Source organism: Mastomys coucha, unplaced genomic scaffold (assembly GCF_008632895.1).
Source record: "Mastomys coucha isolate ucsf_1 unplaced genomic scaffold, UCSF_Mcou_1 pScaffold23, whole genome shotgun sequence".
NCBI classification, from domain to species: domain Eukaryota; kingdom Metazoa; phylum Chordata; class Mammalia; order Rodentia; family Muridae; genus Mastomys; species Mastomys coucha.
In genome coordinates, this window is record NW_022196906.1 from 49,045,753 (window position 1) to 49,053,644 (window position 7,892).

A 7,892-nucleotide genomic window follows, 5' to 3' on the forward strand; every position below is an offset into this window, starting at 1 on the left:
ATGCTAGGGCCTGGCAAGGTGAGAGCTTTATTGGTTGGTTGCTGGGGTGGGGGGAAACTGTTGGTGGGTGGGTAGGTTGGTGGTTAGTTGCTATTGATTGCAGTTTGTTAAATAGTTGTGGACAAAGAAGAAAGAAAAAGAAGAAACTATATATCCTGACTGCAAAGATCAAGGAACTCCATGTCCCTAGTCAATAGGAAGTAGTCTAATAAGAACCCCCTTTCCTTTCTATCCCCTTTTGTCGCCTATCTAGTGTTAGGGAGTTGAAAGGGTGGGAGAAAAGGGGTAGAGAGGGGAGAAAGAAAGAAGAACATACAAAGTAGCAAATGCCGGCTACACTACTCTTTCACTTTGCTTCCTTAGGGAGCAAGCCCCTTTTCTCTATACAGGCTAGAGAAGCTGCCATGTGTCCTGTTTGCTGAATAAACAGCATATGTCAATCATTTCAAAATCCTTAGTGCTCATTCTCACACCGCCTTGTAAACAAGGAATTGAAACTCTGGTGTTCAGCTACTGACAGCCTGCTGAGTGCCCAGCATGTACACACAATTCTACTATGCAGTTGAGAAAAACCAAAGATCGAAAAGATTGAGTGACTTATGCCAAGTTTTGCAACTCCTGGGATACCATTTCAGCAGAAGCCATCACTACCATCCCTCAACTTCATATCTCCACCCCATTCTTTAACTACTAAAGCATAAGCCAGAACATATAAATACATCTTAAATACCACACTGGCTTCCACTAGTAAACTGGACACATATACTGTGATAATGAAGCAGAAGCTTCAAACTCAGCCCTTTCCACGGCCTGGAAAGAACACAAAGAGTGTATTCACTTTTCATGAATTTTGCAGAAGTCCTCTGAGCCTTGTGTGGTGATACATACCAGTCCAAATTATAAAGCTGGAGGTTCTTTTGAGCCCAGAAAGCCACGGCCAACCTGGACAAGATAATGAGCCCTTAGCTCTTAAAAATCAAATCAAATCTATTTTTAGATGCTTATTTATTTATTTATTTATTTATTTCCTTAGGTAGGGTTTCTTTGTGTAATCTTAGTTGCCCTCGAACTCAGAGTGACTCACCTACCTTTGCCTCCATAGTGTGCCACTACTGCTCGGTAATTATTTTTATCTTTAATTTTATATCTGGGGGTATGTGCGAGTATGTGAATGTGAGAGTTCAGATGCTTGTGGAGTCCAGAAGAGGGAGTCAGATCTGCTGGAGTAAAAGGCAGCTGTAAGCCACCCAATAAGAGTGCTGGGAACTGAACTTTGGTTCTCTGCAAGAGCAATATGAAGTCAACCACTGAGTCATCATTTCTTCAGCCCCCAAAATAAATGTTTTAACTACAATTAATAAGTGCACAATTTATACACTTCTTTAGGGAAGGTACTGGAGTGGCCATGGTGGAATGGTGATATTTATTCAGAGCTGACTTCGTGTATGGTAACGTCATTGCACATCTCCATGTAAGGTTGGCTCCCGGGACACTAGCCTCCCTCAAACTCTTTTTTTTTTTTTTTTTCTCTTCAGGAGTGTGGCAGAGTTGTAGAGACAGGCCCCAGGGGCAGATGGAATCAACCTGTCTGTATTTCCTCTGCTCTACTATAGCACCGTCTGTCCCCAGACCAGCACCAAGCAGCAGGCTTGGGAAAGATTTGGTGCAGTCCCTCAAACTCTTGGTGACTGTATCAAGAAGCTGCAAGGACTGATCTCGTGTCATGGAAGGCAGCTAAACGGCTCAGTGGACAAAAGCAATTGGCAGATAAACTTGATGACCAGGATCCTTGGAACCAACATAAAGGTAGAAGATAAGAGATTCTACAAAGCTAGTCTCTGATTGCTACATATGTGCTCACACTCACATACACACACACATGCACATGCATGTTCATACATACACATTAAAAGGAAGCTGTACACACATACTAAACACACACTTAATGTGTGTGTGTGTGTGAGGTCATTACTGAAACCTTAACTTCCTGGCTATTACAATGTTTCTTAGTATTTTAAAAGTTTATTTTTTATTTATTTTTTGCTGGAAACAAGTCTTGGGCAATGTCCATAAGGGATTAATAGCTTAATTGAGGTAGGAAAACCCACGGTAAATGTGGGTTATACCACTGCATGGGCTTGGGTTCTGGACTGAATGCAGAGGAAAATGTCAGTATTCATCTGTGCTTCAGGACTGTGGCCGACGTAACTAGCAGCCTCATGCTCCTGCTGTTTACTGTGGCTTCCTTCACGCTTCCTCATGTCCTTCCTTCTCTGAGTTGCTTTGATCAGATATTTTGTTACAGGAACAAGACAAGTACCAAGGACTGGCCCCCAAATTACACAGTCTTCCATTTAAACCTCAACTGTTCCCTGTTCCCAGTTGTCCTCAGACTAAGTTCATTCTAACTGGAACCTGCAACCATGTATCACAGGATTCCTCCTTATGCCTCCCTCATATCAAGTCTCTTCCTTTGCTCCATCTGGATTCCGTATGCCAGCAATTCCTCCAGCTACAGCTTTAGCCCGGGTCACCTTGTCGGAAAGGGTTTTTTTTGTTGTTGTTTTTTGTTTTTTTCTTTTTTTTTATTGTAATCTCTGTTTTGTGTTTGTGTCCTCCATAGAATTTGTCAAGCAGTTCATCCTCAAATGTTTGAGTGAACGAGCAGCTAGAGAGTGAGAGAGTGAAGATTTAGACTCAAGTTTGTCTGACACCAGAGTAATAGCTGCCCAGTTCCTAAAACTCCAAGAAAGTTCTGTGTTTTCCAATCTATTATCCCACAGAGTACTGAAAAGATAGATAGGTGGGTAGATATAGAGACAGACAGACAGATAGACAGACAGATAGATATAGATTTTGTATGTGTGTGTATGTGTGTGTGTGTGTGCACGTGTATGTGTGTGTGAAACGATTTTGACTCTGCTTCACCAATGGAGAAGACCACATCAAAGCAAAGATTAAAATAACTTTCTCCATATAAATGATTTTGAAAATTTTTCAGTTTTCAAAAAATAATGGCAAATCCCTCAAATTAATTAATTGGGTTTGTTATTAGAAGACCAAGAAAAGAGCCTGTCTTCTTGAGGCAGCCACGGGACTAGGAGCCACCAAATGATTTCCAATTTTAAGATCATTGGATCAGGTGGCTGAATCAGATTAAAGAAAATCAGTTCTCTGGCATGATTAATGCCATTCATTACTGCTAACCTTCCGAGGAAGCTTTTGCTTTTTGATGTTAATTACCATTCAACAGGAAATGAAGCTGGATGAGAAAGGGAACCCTGGCTAAATCAATTAGAAGGGTGGGTGAGAGGGGCGGATTCAGAGCATTTGGGTGTTGTTGTATTTTTGACTTCCCTGGAAGTGTTAGCACATGGTGTGATGTTAACTCTTCACTGTCAGCCTGCCCAGACTTATAATCACCTGGGAGACATCTGAGACCGTCTGTGAGAGCATTTCCAGGAAGTTTAACTGAGGGAAGACTCACCACGAACGTGGCTGGCACCATTCCAGGAACTGGAAGTCAGAACCAAAAAAAAAAAAAAAAAAAAAAAAAAAATGGAGAAAAGGAGAAAGCCAGATGAAGGCCAACATTCATCTCTCTCTGTCTCCTGATCTGCTGAAATGGGAGGCAGTGAGGATCAAAGGACAGGTCCTCCATGCCTCGGGGTTGCCTGCAGCCACGCTTTCCGGGCCATTCTGAACCTAACAGAATCTTTTCTGCAGTTGCCCTTTGTCCAAGTCCTGTAAGAGGACATTAACTGATACAGACAGTTTGCTTATGACACATGCAAATGGCTTCTGTGGCCTTTTGAAGATCAGATTTTAGGGACAGGGAGGTAGCTTAGCAAAATAAAGGGCTAACCACCAGGCTTGGCATGCTGAGTCCAAGCCTCCAGCCCCCACACACAAAAAGCCAGTTTCAGTGGTATGCAAACAAAATCCAGCAACTTCTGGAAGCAAACGGGAGATGGAAGCAGGACAATCAGGCAGCATGGCAGAAAGGAAAGTGACTCAGCTCAAAACAAGGTGGAGGGAGAGAGAGAGAGAGAACCCACGGTCCCACATACACAACAAACATAAATATCAAAACAACAAGCAAATAAATAAACAAATAAGTAAACAAGTAAACCAATGTGGGAATAGTCTAGGGACAAGTAAACTGGCACTCAATTAAATTTGCTTAAAATTTTTATTTATTATTGCTTTATTTATTAGTGTTGGGGTTGCTGTACCAACATGCATGTGGAGGTTAGAGGAGAGTTTTGTGGTTTGTGGAGGCAAATCTCTCCTTCTGCTTCCACATGGGTGTGGCTCCAAGGGTCAAACTCAAGCTTCCAGGCTGTGCCCTTACCCACTGAACCATCTTGTAGGTTGTCTTTTATTTTAGACAGAGTCTCATGTAGCCCAGGCTAGCCTTAAAGCATCTATGGATGACACTGAGCCTACCATGTGTTATGATTACAGGCATGCATCGCCATTCCTGGTTCAATGAGCTACATTCTGAAATGGCGGTTCTGGTGAGCAACTGCAGACACCTGGAACATCTGTGGCCACATCTGCAGTAGAATAGCTACTTTTGATTCACTTTTCACATATGTAGGAGTAGCTATAGATAAATATCCTATCCAGAACAGAAATATGGAGTGGATAGGATTTACATTTGGTAAGAATATCTAAATTCTATCCTTTGCACAAGATTGAATGTTTGCCATTGCATTTTATACAGATTATAACAATGGCCTGATAACTTTAAGTTTATAACAGTGTTATTGATAGAGAACCATAGCTTAAGACAAAATATTCATAATAAATTGCCTTTACTAATCACAAGTGCTGAGCTCTTATATAGTAAATACTTTCTACCCTGAATAAAGCAATGTCCTAGTTAACAAGGGACTCCACTTGTGGCATATTAATTCCTCGAGAAGGTGTCTCTTAATGGTGTCTTGGCTGCCTTTGTTTGTGAAAGGACACTCCACGATGTTCACACAGTAAGGAAACCACCTAGCAGCACATTTCTGGGAACAAGTCTCTGCTGTTATGCAGTGCATACCTGTGATTACACATCTGCTCAGGGACTTTATCTCCGGAAAACCAGGTTTGTCTTAAAGAAAAAATATCTTTCATAACACGACTTATCACTTGCAATGTAAAGGATTTTAAACACTTCAGGGAGATGGGACTATTATATTGTACCCTCCTAACATGGGGATAACATCTTCTCCATGTATGTGTGCATGCGTGTGTGTGTGTGTGTGTGTGTGTGTGTGTGTGTGTGCCCATCTGTGTGCAGATGTGCTCACTATACAATGGGGGCAGAGGTTCCAGTCAGGTAGCTTTCCTCTCTCTCTCTCTCTCTCTTTCTTTCTCTCTCTCTCTTTCTCTCTATCTCTCTCTGCACTCTCTCTCTTTTGAGATATAGTCTCTCACTGTCTCAAGCTCCACATTTTGGTTACACTGGCTAGTATGCCCCGGGGACCTGCCTGTCCCTACCTGCCAAGCACAGCTTCTTGTGTGGGTGCAGGAAATCCAAACTCAGTTCCTCAAGCTTACACAGTAGATGCTTTACCCACTTACCCCTCCCCCCACCCCCACCCCAGTGTCTTCATTTTATAGAGAGCTGACATTTGTTCAGGATACATTATATGTTACTATTTTATAAGTGAATTATCATTTGCTTGTTAACTGTTGTTCTTCTGCTAGTAGTCAAATCTGTGACATGCTATACTATGTGATTATTCTATTAGGATAGCTAAGTTTCATGTATGGTTTATATGTAAATGTATATTTAAATGAAGCTACTTAATTTAAATATATATTTACTATATAAATATATTACATATTTATATATCATGTTTAATTAAAGATAAATATAGCTATTGCAATCTAATAAACAAATAAGTTTGATCCCTGAACTGACTCTTCTAAGTTGTCCCCTGACTTCCATTTGTGCTGTGTCAACACACACATGCACCAAAGATAAATATAAAATAACCAAGCTCTCTACAGGAATCTATGTTTGCAATCTTACGTTTTGATCGTTGTACTGAAATAACCCTCAAAAGGGACCTTCACTTCTTAACAGCATTTGTTTTGAAGGGTTGAAGTTTAATATCCCATTGGTTCTTGATTTTGTTCCTCTAATCTGTGACAACTCATTTACTTTCAGCAATAAAGTTGACAGAATCCATTTTTATCTTTAATTAACTTTTCAGCTTGGCTTTCATTTTAAAGGCTCACAGCAAAATTTATCACCAAGCTGTAATGAAAGCAATGAATGAATGGGAGGTTTGAGGACACAGCTCAGCTCTGAATTTAGCTCTGATGACCCGGTTACTGCGAGGAAAAGCCGACAACAGCATCAATAGAAAAGACAACTCATTGCGTCCTACGAGCACCCGATGACAATGTTTATTTTTGACTTCTTGTATTAATTTTTTTTTAGCCTCTTCATTCCCTTTGCATGCACCTCATGTTAATTCCAAAGCACCAAATTTCCTTTGCTTAGGGGTTTGGTAAGTATAAAAGCACATCTGAAAATAATTGTCACATAAATAATTGTAGCTACTATCTATTGAGCCTTTGGGTGCTGTACTGAATGCTCTTCAAACTTTACTTCCCATAAAGCACGTTTTAAGTGACTATGTTAAAGGTTACTAACAGGACTTAAGGGGAAAGATAAAAGTTCACTTTAACAAAAATGTAAAAGCTCTGGAAGTCAGGTCACCTGGATCAGCATTGCTATCACATTCTAGTTCACCAGCTCTGAATAGTGAATTAACAAATTAGCATTCATTTATTCATCGAATGAACATTTGGAGCATCTAGCATGAGCTCAATATACTAGGGAAAAAGCCAGGCACAGCTGCTGCCTATCAGGAGAAATCAGGGGAAATCAGACTCTCCGCATCTAGAGAGAATTACAAATTATAACAAACAAGATTGCTAGGGTTTGGATCCTAAATGCTCATCAAAGACTCTGAAGTAGAAAGCTTGGTCTCTACCTGATGGTGTTCTTGGGAGGTATGAAACTTTTAAGGTGGGTGACCTAATTAAAGGAACTAGGCAATTGAGGGTGTTTCTTTAGGGATCCTGGCCCCTTCCTCTCTTTCTGTTTGCTTGCAGTCACCATAAGCTCAGCGGCTTTCTTCCACCACCTGTTCCCATCATGGTGTGCTACGCTGCCACAGACCTAAAGCAACGTGGCCAAGTGACCAAGATAAAAGCCTCTGAGATCCACGAGCCAAAGCTGGCTTTCCTTCTGTGGTGGTTTGAATATGCTTGACCCAGGGAGTGGTACTATTAGGAGGTGTGGCCTTTTGGAGTAGGTGTGGCTTTGTTAGAGGAACTGTGTCACTGTGAGGCTGGGCTTTGAAACCTTCCTCCTAGCCACATGAGAAAGTCTTCTCCTGGTTGCCTTCAGATCAAGATGTAGACCTCTCAGTTCCTCCAGTGCCACATCTGCCTGGATTATGTCATTCTCCTGTCTTGATGATAATGGACTGAATCTCTGAACCTGTAAGCCAGCCTCAATTAAATGTTGCCCTTTATAAGAGTTGCTTTGGAGACTGGAGAGATGGCTCAGCGGTTAAGAGCACTGACTGCTCTTCCAGAAGTCCTGAGTTCAATTCCCAGCAACTGCATGATGGCTCACAACCACCTGACTGAAAGAGTTACGTCAGCCAGTTTCGGAGACTATGATCAGTCCTTGGACCATGGGTTTTGCGGATGAGCCTTGGCATTCTACATGGAAGATGGTGCATCCTGATGACCCTTTTCTGGCTGGGAGGTCACCCTAGGCTGGCACGTAGATGATGACCATCTGGGTTACAGACGTTTCATGGCCTGGATTTCCCACTGTGCGTAATTGCCTTGGAGGACGGAGCCAG

General features: G+C 41.6%; 1 non-coding gene across 1 annotated transcript; it reads right to left on the reverse strand.

Moving 5' to 3' along the window:
* Positions 1 to 1,535: 1,535 nt before the first annotated feature.
* On the reverse strand, positions 1,536 to 1,667 carry LOC116074090. The gene has a single exon (XR_004112065.1). It is a non-coding gene; the product is annotated as a small nucleolar RNA SNORA55 (small nucleolar RNA).
* Between the last annotated feature and the right edge of the window lie 6,225 nt (positions 1,668 to 7,892).